This window comes from Triticum urartu, chromosome 5A (genome assembly GCF_056163025.1).
Source record: "Triticum urartu cultivar PI428250 chromosome 5A, HENAU_Tu73, whole genome shotgun sequence".
In the NCBI taxonomy this organism is placed as follows: Eukaryota; Viridiplantae; Streptophyta; class Magnoliopsida; order Poales; family Poaceae; genus Triticum; species Triticum urartu.
In genome coordinates, this window is record NC_141877.1 from 48,109,580 (window position 1) to 48,125,005 (window position 15,426).

The window sequence follows — 15,426 nt, forward strand, 5'->3', positions numbered from 1 at the left end:
ACAGGTAAGAACCCCTTCTTAGACTGATCCATATTGAACTTCTTCAATATCTTATCAAGGTATGTGCTTTGTGAAAGACCTATGAGGCGTCTTGATCTATCTCTATAGATCTTGATGCCTAATATATATGCAGCTTCTCCAAGGTCCTTCATTGAAAAACTCTTATTCAAGTAGGCCTTAATGCTGTCCAAGAGTTCTATATCATTTCCCATCAAAAGGATGTCATCTACATATAATATGAGAAATGCTACATAGCTCCCACTCACTTTCTTGTAAACGCAGACTTCTCCATAAGTCTGCGTAAACCCAAACGCCTTGATCATCTCATCAAAGCGAATATTCCAACTCCGAGATGCTTGCACCAGCCCATAAATCGAGCGTTGGAGCTTGCACACCTTGTTAGCATTCTTAGGATCGACAAAACCTTCCGGCTGCATCATATACAATTCTTCCTTAAGGAAACCATTAAGGAATGCTGTTTTGACGTCCATTTGCCATATCTCATAATCATAGAATGCGGCAATTGCTAACATGATTCGGACGGACTTTAGCTTCGCTACCGGTGAGAAAGTCTCATCGTAGTCAACCCCTTGAACTTGTCGATAACCCTTAGCGACAAGTCGAGCTTTATAGATGGTCACATTACCATCCGCGTCTGTCTTCTTCTTAAAGATCCATTTATTTTCTATGGCTCGCCGCTCAACGGGGAAGTCAGTCAAAGTCCATACTTCATTTTCATACATGGATGCTATCTCGGATTTCATGGCTTCTAGCCATTTGTCGGAATCCGGGCCCGCCATCCCTTCTTCATAGTTCGAAGGTTCACCGTTGTCTAACAACATGATTTCCAAGACAGGGTTGCCGTACCACTCTGGTGCGGAACGTGTCCTTGTGGACCTATGAATTTCAGTAGGAGCTTGATCATCATCATTAACTTCCTCTCTAGTCGGTGCAGGCACCTCAGGAACATTTTCTTGAGTTGCGCCTTTTTATGGTTCAAGAGGTAATACTTCATCAAGTTCTACTTTCCTCCCACTTACTTCTTTCGAGAGAAACTCTTTCTCTAGAAAGGATCCAATCTTGGCAACAAAGATCTTGCCTCCGGATCTGAGGTAGAAGGTATACCCAGTAGTTTCTTTAGGGTATCCTATGAAGACACATTTTTCCGACTTGGGTTCGAGCTTTTCAGGTTGAAGTTTCTTGACATAAGCATCGCATCCCCAAACTTTTAGAAACGATAGCTTAGGTTTCTTCCCAAACCATAATTCATACGGTGTCGTCTCAACGGATTTCGACGGAGCCCTATTTAAAGTGAATGCGGCAGTCTCTAAAGTATAGCCCCAAAAAGATAGCGGTAAATCGGTAAGAGACATCATAGATCGCACCATATCTAATAGAGTGCGATTACGACGTTCGGACACACCATTACGCTGAGGTGTTCCAGGCGGCGTGAGTTGTGAAACTATTCCATATTTTCTTAAGTGTGTGCCAAATTCGTGACTCAAGTATTCTCCTCCACGATCTGATCGCAAAAACTTGATTTTTCAGTCACGTTGATTTTCAACCTCACTCTGAAATTCCTTGAACTTTTCAAAGGTCTCAGACTTGTGTTTCATCAAATAGATATACCCATATCTACTCAAGTCATCAGTGAGGGTGAGAACATAACGATAGCCACCGCGAGCCTCAACGCTCATTGGACTGCACACATCAGTATGTATGATTTCCAATAAGTTGGTTGCTCGCTCCATTGTTCCTGAGAATGGAGTCTTGGTCATTTTACCCATGGGGCATGGTTCGCACGTGTCAAATGATTCATAATCAAGAGACTCCAAAAGTCCATCTGCATGGAGCTTCTTCATGCGTTTGACACCTATGTGACCAAGGCGGCAGCGCCACAAGGATGTGGGACTATCATTATCAACCTTACATCTTTTGGTATTCACACTATGAACATGTGTAGCATTACGCTCGAGATTCATTAAGAATAAACCATTCACCATCGGAGCATGACCATAAAACATATCTCTCATATAAATAGAACAACCATTATTCTCGGATTTAAATGAGTAGCCATCTCGAATTAAACGAGACCCCGATACAATGTTCATGCTCAAAGCTGGCACTAAATAACAATTATCAAGGTTTAAAACTAATCCCGAAGGTAAATGTAGAGGTAGCGTGCCGACGGCGATCACATTGACCTTGGAACCATTCCCGACGCGCATCGTCACCTCGTCCTTTGCCAGTCTCCGCTTATTCCGCAGCTCCTGCTTTGAGTTACAAATGTGAGCAACTGCACCGGTATCAAATACCCAGGAGCTACTACGAGTACTGGTAAGGTACACATCAATTACATGTATATCACATATACCTTTCGTTTTGCCGGCCTTCTTGTCCGCTAAGTATTTGGGGCAGTTCCGCTTCCAGTGACCACTTTCCTTGCAATAAAAGCACTCAGTCTCGGGCTTGGGTCCATTCTTTGGCTTCTTCCCGGCAGCTTGCTTGCCGGGCGTGGCAACTCCCTTGCCGTCCTTCTTGAAGTTCTTTTTACCCTTGCCCTTCTTGAACTTAGTGGTTTTATTGACCATCAACACTTGATGTTCCTTCTTGACTTCTACCTCTGCTGATTTCAGCATTGAAAATAACTCAGGAATGGTCTTTTCCATCCCCTGCATATTGAAGTTCATCACAAAGCTCTTGTAGCTTGGTGGAAGCGACTGAAGGATTCTGTCAATGACCGCATCATCCGGGAGATTAACTCCCAGCTGAGTCAAGCGGTTATGTAACCCAGACATAGTGAGTATGTGCTCACTGACAGAACTATTTTCCTCCATCTTACAGCTGAAGAATTTGTCGGAGACTTCATATCTCTCGACCCGGGCATGAGCTTGAAAAACCATTTTCAGCTCTTCGAACATCTCATATGCTCCATGTCTCTCAAAACGCTTTTGGAGCCCCGGCTCTAAGCTGTAAAGCATGCCGCACTGAACGAGGGAGTAGTCATCAGCACGTGTCTGCCAAGCGTTCATAACGTCTTGGTTCTGTGGGACGGGTGCGTCACCTAGCGGTGCTTGTAGGACATATTCTTTCTTGGCAGCTATGAGGATGATCCTCAGGTTCCGGACCCAGTCCGTATAGTTGCTACCATCGTCTTTCAGCTTGGTTTTCTCTAGGAACGGGTTGAAGTTGAGGACAACGTTGGCCATTTGATCTACAAGACATATTGTAAAGATTTTAGACTAAGTTCATGATAATTAAGTTCATCTAATCAAATTATTCAATGAACTCCCACTTAGATAGACATCCCTCTAGTTATCTAAGTATAACATGATCCGAGTTAACTAGGCCGTGTCCGACCATCACATGAGATGGACTAGTCAACATCGGTGAACATCTTCATGTTGATCGTATCTTCTATACGACTCATGCTCGACCTTTCGGTCTTCTGTGTTCCGAGGCCATGTCTGTACATGCTAGGCTCGTCAAGTCAACCTAAGTGTTTGCATGTGTAAATCTGTCTTACACCCGTTGTATGTGAACGTTGGAATCTAACACCCGATCATCACGTGGTGCTTCGAAACAACGAACTGTCGCAACGGTGCACAGTTAGGGGGAACGCTTTCTTGAAATTATTATGAGGAATCATCTTATTTACTACCGTCGTTCTAAGTAAACAAGATGTACAAAACATGATAAACATCACATGCAATCAAATAATAACAGTGACATGATATGGCCAATATCACATAGCTCCTTTGATCTCCATCTTGGGGCTCCATGATCATCTTGTCACCGGCATGACACCATGATCTCCATCATCGTGTCTCCATGAAGTTGCTCGCCAACTATTACTTCTACTACTACGGCTAACGCGTTTAGCAATAAAGTAAAGTAATTTACATGGCGTTTCTCAATGACACGCAGGTCATACAAAAAAAATAAAGACAACTCCTATGGCTCCTGCCGGTTCTCATACTCATCGACATGCAAGTCGTGATTCCTATTACAATAGCATGAACATCTCATACATCACATATATATCATTCATCATTCATCACAACTTTGGCCATATCAAATCACAAAACACTTGCTGCAAAAACAAGTTAGACGTCCTCTAATTGTTGTTGCAAGTTTTACGTGGCTGCAATAGGGTTCTAGCAAGAACGTTTTCTTACCTACGTGAAAGCCACAACGTGATTTGTCAACTTCTATTTACCCTTCATAAGGACCCTTTTCATCGAATCTGCTCCAACTAAAGTGGGAGAGATAGACACCCGCCAGCCACCTTATGCAACTAGTGCATGTTAGTCGGTGGAACCGGTCTCACGTAAGCGTACGTGTAAGGTTGGTCCGGGCCGCTTCATCCCACAATACCGTTGAAGCAAGATAAGACTAGTAGCGGCAAGAAAGTTGACAACATCTACGCCCACAACAAATTGTGTTCTACTCGCGCAGGAAGAACTACGCATAGACCTAGCTCATGATGCCACTGTTGGGGAACGTTGCAGAAAACAAAATTTTCCTACGGTTTCACCAAGATCCATCTATGAGTTCATCTAGCAACGAGTGATTGGATTGCATCTACATACCTTTGTAGATCACGCGCGGAAGCGTTCAAAGAACGGGGATGAGGAAGTCGTACTCGACGTGATCCAAATCACTGGAGATCCTAGCGCCGAACGGACGGCACCTCCGCGTTCAACACACGTACGGTCAGCGTAACGTCTCCTTCTTCTTGATCCAGCAAGGTGAAAGGAGAGGTTGAGGAAGATGGCTCCAGCAGCAGCACGATGGCGTGGTGGTGATGGAGCTGCAGTACTCCGGCAGGGCTTCGCCAAGCTCTATGGAGGAGGAGGAGGTGTTGGAGAGGGAGAGGGAGGCACCAAAGGCGTGGGTTAGAGACCCTCCCTCCCCCCACTATATATAGGGGGCCTAGGGGGGGCGCCGTGTTGGGTTTCGTAGTAATTTCAAAAAATTTCCTACGCACACGCAAGATCATGGTGATGCATAGCAACGAGAGGGGAGAGTGTTGTCTACGTACCCTCGTAGATCGACTGCGGAAGCGTTAGCACAACGCGGTTGATGTAGTCGTACGTCTTCACGATCCGATCGATCCAAGCACCGTTACTCCGGCACCTCCGAGTTCTTGGCACACGTTCAGCTCGATGACGCTCCTCGGGCTCCGATCCAACAAAGCTTCGGGGAGGAGTTCCGTCAGCACGACAGCGTGGTGACGATCTTGATGTTCTACTGTCGCAGGGCTTCGCCTAAGCACCGCTACAATATGACCGAGGTGGAATATGGTGGAAGGGGGCACTGCACACGGCTAAGGAACGATCACGCAGATCAACTTGTGTGTCTATGGGGTGCCCCCTGCCCCTGTATATAAAGGATGGAGGAGGAGGTGGCCGGCCAAGGCTTGGTGCGGCCAGGATGTGGAGTCCTACTAGGACTCCAAGTCTTAGTAGGAGTCCACCAAGAGGGGAGGAAGGGAGAAGGAAGTGGAGGAGAAGGAAAGGTGGCCGGCCCCCTTTTCCCTAGTCCAATTCGGACTAGAGGGGAGGGGGGGCGCAGCAGCCCTTTCTCCTCTTCCCACTAAAGCCCATCAAGGCCCATTACTTCTCCCGTAACTACCCGGTACTCCGAAAAATACCCAAATCATTCGGAACCTTTCCGATGTCCGAATATAGTCGTCCAATATATCAATCTTTACGTCTCGACCATTTCGAGACTCCTCGTCATGTCCCCAATCTCATCCGGGACTCCGAACTCCTTCGGTACATCAAAACTCATAAACTCATAATATAACTGTCATCGAAACCTTAAGCATGCGGACCCTACGGTTCGAGAATAATGTAGACATGACCGAGACACGTCTCCGGTCAATAACCAATAGGGGGACCTGGATGCCCATATTGGCTCCTACATATTCTACGAAGATCTTTATCGGTCAGACCGCATAACAACATACGTTGTTCCCTTTGTCATCGGTATGTTACTTGCCCGAGATTCGATCGTCGGTATCCAATACCTGGTTCAATCTCGTTACCGGCAAGTCTCTTTACTCGTTTCGTAATACATCATCTCGCAACTAACTCATTAGTTGCAATGCTTGCAAGGCTTATGTGATGTGCATTACCGAGAGGGCCCAGAGATACCTCTCCGACAATCGGAGTGACAAATCCTAATCTCAAAATACGCCAACCCAACATTTACCTTTGGAGACATCTGTAGAGCTCCTTTATAATCACCCAGTTACGTTGTGACGTTTGGTAGCACACAAAGTGTTCCTCCGGCAAACGGGAGTTGCATAATCTCATAGTCATAGGAACATGTATAAGTCATGAAGAAAGCAATAGCAACATACTAAACGATCGGGTGCTAAGCTAATGGAATGGGTCATGTCAACCAGATCATTCATCTAATGATGTGATCCCGTTAATCAAATAACAACTCTTTTGTCCATGGTTAAGAAACATAACCATCTTTGATTAACGAGCTAGTCAAGTAGAGGCATACTAGTGACACTCTGTTTGTCTATGTATTCACACATGTATTATGTTTCCGGTTAATACAATTCTAGCATGAATAATAAACATTTATCATGATATAAGGAAATAAATAATAACTTTATTATTGCCTCTAGTGCATATTTCCTTCAGTCTCCTACTTGCACTAGAGTCAATAATCTAGTTCACATCGCTATGTGATTAACACCAATAGTTCACATCTTTATGTGATTGGTTCACATCTCCATGTGACTAACACCCAAAGGGTTTACTAGATTAAATAATCTAGTTCACATCGCTATGTGATTAACACCCAAAGAGTGATCATGCTTTGCTTGTGAGAAAATTTTAGTCTACGGGCCTGCCAAATTCAGATCCGTATGTATTTTGCAAAATTTTATGTCTACAATGCTCTGCACGGAGCTACCCTAGCTAATTGCTCCCACTTTCAATATGTATCCAGATTGAGACTTAGAATCATCTGGATCAGTGTTAAAAACTTGCATCGACGTAATCCTTTTACGACGAACCTTTTGTCACGTCCATAATCGAGAAACATATCCTTATTTCACTAAGGATAATTCTGACCGCTGTCCAGTGGTCTACTCCTAGATCACTATTGTACTCCCTTGCCAAATCAGTGCAGGGTATACAATAGATCTGGTACACAGCATGACATACTTTATAGAACCTATGGCCAAGGCATAGGGAATGACTTTCATTCTTTTTCTATCTTCTGCCGTGGTCGGGCTTTGAGTCTTACTTCAACTTCACACCTTGTAATACAGGCAAGAACTCTTTCTTTGACTGCTCCATTTTGAACTACTTCAAAATCTTGTCAAGGTATGTACTCATTGGAAAAAAACTTATCAAGCGTCTTGATCTATCTCTATAGATCTTGAAGCTCAATATGTAAGCAGCTTCACCGAAGTCTTTCTTTGAAAAACTCCTTTCAAACACTCCTTTATGCTTTACAGAATAATTCTACATTATTTCCGATCAACAATATGTCATTCACATATACTTATCAGAAATGCTGTAGTGCTCCTACTCACTTTCTTGTAAATACAGGCTTCACCGCAAGTCTGTATAAAACTATATGCTTTGATCAATTCATCAAAGCGTATATTCCAACTCCGAGATACTTGCACCAGTCCATAGATGGATCGCTGGAGCTTGCATATTTTGTTAGCACCTTTAGGATTGACAAAACCATCTTGTTGCATCACATACAACTCTTCTTTAATAAATCCATTAAGGAATGCAGTTTTGTTTATCCATTTGCCAGATTTCATAAATTGCGGCAATTGCTAACATGATTCGGACAGACTTAAGCATAGATACGAGTGAGAGAAACTCATCGTAGTCAACACCTTAAACTTGTCGAAAACCTTTTGCGACAATTCTAGCTTTGTAGACAGTAACACTACTATCAGCGTCCGTCTTCCTCTTGAAGATCCATTTATTTTCTATGGCTTGCCAATCATCGGGCAAATCTATCAAAGTCCATACTTTGTTCTCATACATGGATCATATCTCAGATTTCATGGCCTCAAACCATTTTGCGGAATCTGGGCTCATCATCGCTTCCTCATAGTTCGCAAGTTCGTCATGGTCTAGTAACATGACTTCCAGGATAGGATTACCGTACCACCTTGGTGCGGATCTCACTCTGGTTTACCTACGAGATTCGGTAGTAACTTGATCTGAAGTTTCATGATCAATATCATTAGCTTCGTCACTAATTGGTGTAGGTGTCACAGAAACAGATTTCTGTGATGAACTACTTTCCAATAAGGGAGCAGGTACAGTTATCTCATCAAGTTCTACTTTCCTCCCACTCACTTCTTTCGAGAGAAACTCCTTCTCTAGAAAGGATCCATTATAAGCAACGAATGTCTTGCCTTAGGATCTGTGATAGAAGGTGTACCCAACAGTATCCTTTTGGGTATCCTATGAAGACATATTTCTCCGATTTGGTTTTGAGCTTATCAGGATGAAACTTTTTCACATAAGCATTGCAACCCCAAACTTTAAGAAACGACAACTTTGGTTTCTTGCCAAACCACAGTTCATACGGTGTCGTCTCAACGGATTTAGATGGTGCCCTTTTAACGTGAATGCAGCTGTCTCTAATGCATAACCCCAAAACGATAGTGGTAGATCGGTAAGAGACATCATAGATTGCACTATATCCAATAAAGTATAGTTATGACGTTCGGACACACCATTATGCTGTGGTGTTCCATGTGGCATGAGTTTGTGAAACTATTCCACATTGTTTTAATTGAAGACCAAACTCATAACTCTAATATTTGTCTCCGCGATCAGATCATAGAAACTTTATTTTCTTGTCACGATGATTTTCCACTTCACTCTGAATTTCTTTGAACTTTTCAAATGTTTCAGACTTATGTTTCATCAAGTAGATATACTCATATCTGCTCAAATTATCTTGTGAAGATCAGAAAATAATGATACCTGTTGCGAGCCTTAATATTCATCGGACCACATACATCGGTATGTATGATTTCCAACAAATCTGTTGCTTGCTTCATTGTTCTGGAGAACGGCGTTTTAGTCGTCTTGCCCATAAGGCATGGTTCGCAAGCATCAAGTGATTCATAATCAAGTGATTCCAAAATCCCATCAGCATGGAGTTTCTTCATGTGCTTTACACCAATATGACCTAAACGGCAGTGCTACAAATAAGTTGCACTATCATTATTAACTTTGCATCTTTTGGTTTCAATGATTATGTGTATCACTACGATCGAGATCCAACGAACTATTTTCATTGGGTGTGTAACCATATAAGGTTTTATTCATGTAAACAGAACAACAATTTGTTCTCTTACTTAAATGAATAACCGTATTACAATAAACATGATCAAATCATATTCATGCTCAATGCAAACACCAAATAACACTTATTTAGGTTCAACACTAATCCCGAAATTATAGGGAGTGTGCGATGATGATTATATCAATCTTGGAACCACTTCCAACACACATCGTCACTTCACCCTTAACTAGTCTCTATTTATTCTGCAACTCCCGTTTTGAGTTACTAATCTTAGCAACTGAACTAGTATCAAATACTGAGGGTTTGCTATAAACACTAGTAAAGTACACATCAATAACATGTATATCAAATATACTTATGTTCACTTTGCCATCCTTCTTATCCGCCAATCACTTGGGGTATTTCCGCTTCCAGTGACCAGTCCCTTTGCAGTAGAAGCACTTAGTCTCAGGCTTAGGACCAGACTTGGGCTTCTTCACTTGAGCAGCAACTCGCTTGCCGTTCTTCTTGAAGTTCCCCTTCTTCCCTTTGCCCTTTTCTTGAAACTAGTGGTCTTGTCAACCATCAACACTTGATGTTTTTCTTGATTTCTACCTTCGTCGATTTCAGCATCACGAAGAGCTTGGGAGTTGTTTCCGTTATCCCTTGCATATTATAGTTCATCACGAAGTTCTACTAACTTGGTGATGGTGACTAGAGAATTCTGTCTATCACTATCTTATCTGGAAGATTAACTCCCACTTGATTCAAGCGATTGTAGTACCCAGACAATCTGAGCACATGCTCACTAGTTGAGCGATTCTCCTCCACCTTTTAGCTATAGAACTTGTTGGAGATTTCATATCTCTCAACTCGGGTATTTGCTTGAAATATTAACTTCAACTCCTGGAACATCTCATATGGTCCATGACGTTCAAAACGTTTTTGAAGTCCCGATTCTAAGCCATTAAGCATGGTGCACTAAACTATCAAGTAGTCATCATATTGAGCTAGCCAAACGTTCATAACGTCTGCATCTGCTCCTGCAATAGGTCTGTCACCTAGCGATGCATCAAGGACATAATTTTTCTGTGCAGCAATGAGGATAAACCTCAGATCACGGATCCAATCCGCATCCTTGCTACTAACATCTTTCAACACAATTTTCTCTAGGAACATATCAAAATAAACACAGGGAAGCAACAACGCGAGCTATTGATCTACAACATAATTTGCAAAATACTACCAGGACTAAGTTCATGATAAATTTAAGTTCAATTTAATCAAATTTAAAGAACTCCCACTTAGATAGACATCCCTCTAATCCTCTAAGTGATCACGTGATCCAAATCAACTAAACCATAACCGATCATCACGTGAGATGGAGTAGTTTTCAGTGGTGAACATCATTATGTTGATCATATCTACTATATGATTCACGCTCGACCTTTCGGTCTCCGTGTTCCGAGGCCATATCTGCATATGCTAGGCTCGTCAAGTATAACCCGAGTATTCTGCGTGTGCAAAACTGGCTTGCACCCGTTGTAGATGGACGTAGAGCTTATCACACCCGATCATCACGTGGTGTCTGGGCACGACGAACTTTGGCAACGGTGCATACTCAGGGAGAACACTTCTTGATAATTTTAGTGAGAGATCATCTTATAATGCTACCATCAATCAAAGCAAGATAAGATGCATAAAAGATAAACATCACATGCAATCAATTTAAGTGAGATGATATGGCCATCATCATCTTGTGCCTGTGATATCCATCTCCGAAGCACCGTCATGATCACCATCGTTACCGGCGCGACACCTTAATCTCCATCGTAGCATCGTTGTCGTCTCGCCAATCTTATGCTTCTACGACTATCGCTACCGCTTAGTGATAAAGTAAAGCATTACATCGCGATTGCATTGCATACAATAAAGTGACAACCATATGGCTCCTGCCAGTTGGCGATAACCCGGTTACAAAACATGATCATCTCATACAATAAAATCAACATCATGTCTTGACCATATCACATCACAACATGCCCTGCAAAAACAAGTTAGACGTCCTCTACTTTGTTTGTTGCAAGTTTTACGTGGCTGCTACGGGCTTAAGCAAGAACCAATCTCACCTACGCATCAAAACCACAACGATAGTTTGTCAATTTGACTCCGTTTTAACCTTCGCAAGGACCGGGCGTAGCCACACTTGGTTCAACTAAAGTTGGAGAAACAGTCACCCGCAAGCCACCTATGTGCAAAGCACGTCGGGAGAACCGGTCTCGCGTAAGCGTACGCGTAATGTCGGTCCGGGCCGCTTCATCCAACAATACCGCCGAACCAAAGTATGACATGCTGGTAGGCAGTATGACTTATATCGCCCACAACTCACTTGTGTTCTACTCGTGCAAATAACATCAAACCATAAAACCTAGGCTCGGATGCCACTGTTGGGTTTCGTAGTAATTTCAAAAAAATTCCTACGCACACGCAAGATCATGGTGATGCATAGCAACGAGAGGGGAGAGTGTTGTCTACGTACCCTCGTAGATCGACTGCGGAAGCGTTAGCACAACGTGGTTGATGTAGTCGTACGTCTTCACGATCCGATCGATCCAAGCACCGTTACTCCGGCACCTCCGAGTTCTTGGCACACGTTCAGCTCGATGATGCTCCCCGGGCTCCGATCCAGCAAAGCTTCGGGGAGGAGTTCCGTCAGCACGACGGCGTGGTGACGATCTTGATGTTCTACTGTCGCAGGGCTTCGCCTAAGCACCGCTACAATATGACTGAGGTGGAATATGGTGGAAGGGGGCACTGCACACGGCTAAGGAACGATCACGAAGATCAACTTGTGTGTCTATGGGGTGCCCCCTGCCCCTGTATATAAAGGATGGAGGAGGAGGTGGCCGGCCAAGGCTTGGTGCGGCCAGGATGTGGAGTCCTACTAGGACTCCAAGTCCTAATAGGAGTCCACCAAGCGGGGAGGAAGGGAGAAGGAAGTGGAGGAGAAGGAAAGGTGGCCGGCCCCCTTTTCCCTAGTCCAATTCGGACTAGAGGGGAGGGGGGGCGCAGCAGCCCTTTCTCCTCTTCCCACTAAAGCCCATCAAGGCCCATTACTTCTCCCGTAACTACCCGGTACTCCGAAAAATACCCGAATCATTCGGAACCTTTCCAATGTCCGAATATAGTCGTCCAATATATCGATCTTTACGTCTCGACCATTTCGAGACTCCTCGTCATGTCCCCAATCTCATCCGGGACTCCGAACTCCTTCGGTACATCAAAACTCATAAACTCATAATATAACTGTCATCGAAACCTTAAGCGTGCGGACCCTACGGTTCGAGAATAATGTAGACATGACCGAGACACGTCTCCGGTCAATAACCAATAGCGGGACCTGGATGCCCATATTGGCTCCTACATATTCTACGAAGATCTTTATCGGTCAGACCGCATAACAACATACGTTGTTCCCTTTGTCATCGGTATGTTACTTGCCCGAGATTCGATCGTCGGTATCCAATACCTAGTTCAATCTCGTTACCGGCAAGTCTCTTTACTCGTTTCGTAATACATCATCTCGCAACTAACTCATTAGTTGCAATGCTTGCAAGGCTTATGTGATGTGCATTACCGAGAGGGCCCAGAGATACCTCTCCGACAATCGGAGTGACAAATCCTAATCTCAAAATACGCCAACCCAACATTTACCTTTGGAGACACCTGTAGAGCTCCTTTATAATCACCCAGTTACGTTGTGACGTTTGGTAGCACACAAAGTGTTCCTCCGGCAAACGGGAGTTGCATAATCTCATAGTCATAGGAACATGTATAAGTCATGAAGAAAGCAATAGCAACATACTAAACGATCGGGTGCTAAGCTAATGGAATGGGTCATGTCAACCAGATCATTCATCTAATGATGTGATCCCGTTAATCAAATAACAACTCTTTTGTCCATGGTTAAGAAACATAACCATCTTTGATTAACGAGCTAGTCAAGTAGAGGCATACTAGTGACACTCTGTTTGTCTATGTATTCACACATGTATTATGTTTCCGGTTAATACAATTCTAGCATGAATAATAAACATTTATCATGATATAAGGAAATAAATAATAACTTTATTATTGCCTCTAGGGCATATTTCCTTCACGCCGGCCCTAGGAGATGCAATCTCCTAGGGGGGGGGGGGGCGGCCAAGGGGTGGGGGGCTTGCCCCCCAAGCAAGGGGGCGCCCCCCCTTTAGGGTTTCCCCACCTAGGCGCATGGGCCCTAGGGAAGTGGCGCCCCAGCCCACTTTGGGCTGGATCCCTTCCCACTTCAGCCCATGGGGCCCTCCGGGATAGGTGGCCCCACCCGGTGGACCCCCGGGACCCTTCCGATGGTCCCGGTACAATACCGGCGACCCCAAAACTTGTCCCGATGGCCGAAACAGCACTTCCTATATATAATTCTTTACCTCCGGACCATTCCGAAACTCCTCGTGACGTCCGGGATCTCATCTGGGACTCCGAACAACATTTGGGTTACTGCATATACATATCCCTACAACCCTAGCGTCACCGAACCTTAAGTGTGTAGACCCTACGGGTTCGGGAGACATGTAGACATGACCGAGATCGCTCTCCGGTCAATAACCAACAACGGGATCTGGATACCCCTGTTAGCTCCCACATGCTCCTCGATGATCTCATCGGATGAACCACGATGTCGAGGATTCAAGCAACCCCGTATACAATTCCCTTTGTCAATCGGTATGTTACTTGCCCGAGATTCGATCGTCGGTATCCCAATACCTCGTTCAATCTTTTTACCGGCAAGTCACTTTACTCGTACCGTAATGCATGATCCCGTGACCAGACACTTGGTCACTTTGAGCTCATAATGATGATGCATTACCGAGTGGGCCCAGTGATACCTCTCCGTCATACGGAGTGACAAATCCCAATCTTGATCCGTGTCAACCCAACAGACATTTTCGGAGATACCCGCAGTATACCTTTATAGTCACCCAGTTACGTTGTGACGTATGGTATACCCAAAGCACTCCTACGGTATCCGAGAGTTACACGATCTCATGGTCTAAGGAAAGGATACTTGACATTGGAAAACTCTAGCAAACGAACTATACGATCTTATGCTATGTTTAGGATTGGGTCTTGTCCATCACATCATTCTCCTAATGATGTGATCTCGTTATCAATGACATCCAATGTCCATAGTCAGGAAACCATGACTATCTGTTGATCAACGAGCTAGTCAACTAGAGGCTTACTAGGGACATGTTGGTGTCTATGTATTCACACATGTATTACGATTTCCAGATAACACAATTATAGCATGAATAAAAGACAATTATCATGAACAAGGAAATATAATAATAATGCTTTTATTATTGCCTCTAGGGCATATTTCCAACAGAAGTGGTGGCCGATCCTGCGCTCTTGTCATTCTTGGTGAAGGAGATGTCGAAGCGGCGATAGCATTCGAGGGCAGTGTGGTTTTGCCTCTTGCAGATTTGGCAGGTGACTTCAGGAAGATCATCAGCTCCTCCGTTGCCGTTGCCGCCGCCTCCATTGCCACGGCCTCTGTTGCCGCGTCCACCTCCTCCGTTGCCGCGACCACCATTGCCGCGACCACCTCCACCACGGCCGAAACCACGGCCACGGGAGACGGCGTTGACCGAGGACTGGGAGGAGTGATTGCCACCTTCGAACATAGCAAGGCGTTTCTCAAAACCAATCAACTGAGAGTAGAGTTCTGCTACCTTGATCGGTTCGGTCCTCGCAGCACAGATGGAAGAGACAAACGAGATGTAGTCGTAGTCTAGTCCAGCGAGGATGTAGGAGACCATGTCATCATCGTCGAGCGGCTTTCCTGCAGAAGCCATCTCGTCGCCCAGCGCCTTCATGTGCCCGATGTAGTCGGCGATGGTCGTGGTGCCCTTTTTGGTGTTGGAGAGGGCAATCCGCGTGTTGACAATGTTGGCCTGCGTCTGGGAGAGAAACATCTCCCTGATGGCGGTCCATGCCGCCGCGGCCTTGGTGCAGTGGGCAACCTGGATCATCACAGGGGCTGAGATCGAGTTGAAGATGAAGCTCAACACCTGAGAGTCTTGCGCC

At 44.6% G+C, this 15,426-nt stretch overlaps 1 pseudogene; it reads right to left on the reverse strand.

Moving 5' to 3' along the window:
- Positions 1–15,034: 15,034 nt before the first annotated feature.
- On the reverse strand, positions 15,035–15,176 carry LOC125511803 (small nucleolar RNA Z247; annotated as a pseudogene).
- Positions 15,177–15,426: the final 250 nt, after the last annotated feature.